At 38.2% G+C, this 1,221-nt stretch overlaps 1 pseudogene; it reads left to right on the top strand.

The window, feature by feature from the left end:
* The first annotated feature begins 903 nt into the window (after nucleotides 1-903).
* LOC128414963 (uncharacterized) lies at nucleotides 904-971 on the top strand (annotated as a pseudogene).
* The last annotated feature ends 250 nt before the right edge of the window (nucleotides 972-1,221 follow it).

The raw sequence follows: 1,221 nt of genomic DNA, 5'->3' as shown, positions 1-1,221 counted from the left end.
TCAACCATTTATGACTTCCCTGAACAGTGCTGCCTTCAGATGTCTTCTAAAACTCAAATACTTGTAATATCTGCTTGACATAGGATGGGAAGGCGTTCCTCAGGGTGGGTGCCACTACTGAGAAGGCCTGATGCTGCTAAATTTCTGGTGCCAGTTAAAAACCTGATTATTTGTTGAGGCTTTTCCTGGAGTTTAATGTCCAACTGGAGCACTCTGGTCGTGATCTACCTGCTTTAAGTGGCTGTTTATATATTTTATTTATGCTTTAACTAGTAACCTGAACTGGTAGTTCCTTTTGCAATGAATATCAAGGTAAAAATGTTTTACATACACACATAACTATAGAGCTGGCTCAACTGGCAACCCCTGGCCCCATAGGCACTTCCTCTCCCACTTTATCGTTGTTCAGATGCTCCAGAGCTGAGACCCAGAATTTAAAACCAATCTGAGGACAAAGCGTTTTATTTCTATTATTCCAGATTTTTACTGAAAATGCATCAACGTTAAAAATTGAATATCAGCAAGCATAGGGTTAAATGCTGGCTAGTTTAAAACAATCTCTTATGGAGCTCAGAAGACTTCCCAAGTGTGTGTGTGTGTGTGTGTGTCACTCTTTCTCTCTCACACACTTTTTATTTTATTAATGGGCATTTGAATTAATCAGGGGAAAACATTTCTCCCTTCCCCACTAATATTTCATTCTGCTGCTGCCACCTAGGGCATGTTCAGCAATGTATTACGTTTACAAGACAATTTGCAGCTGCAAACAGAGATAAAATATATATTAAGCACAACATAAATAAAGCTTCCACAATAAAATCAAAGTTTAAAAGTTCTCACGATCTGCAATATTTCACAAGCATACATACATACATACATACATACATACATACATACATACTCTGGTTTCTCTTCAGATCATATAAATCTTTCACCTTTTACTAAATATTTCCGTGGAGAGGAACATACATACATACATACATACATACATACATACATACATAATGTTATTAGTATTCCACCTTTCCATAGTTAAAACCATGCTCAAGGCTGCTTACAACATAAAAAAATGCATAGTGCAACATAACAAAAGCATTAATAAACAATAAGGTAAAGGTAAAGGGACCCCTGACCATTTAGTCCAGTCATGGCCGACTCTGGGGTTGAGGCGCTCATCTCGCTTTATTGGCCGAGGGAGCTGACGTACAGCTTCCGGGTTAT

The sequence above is a fragment of the Podarcis raffonei genome, chromosome 5 (genome assembly GCF_027172205.1).
Source record: "Podarcis raffonei isolate rPodRaf1 chromosome 5, rPodRaf1.pri, whole genome shotgun sequence".
NCBI lineage: Eukaryota > Metazoa > Chordata > Lepidosauria > Squamata > Lacertidae > Podarcis > Podarcis raffonei.
This window is presented reverse-complemented; position numbering and strand designations above follow the sequence as displayed.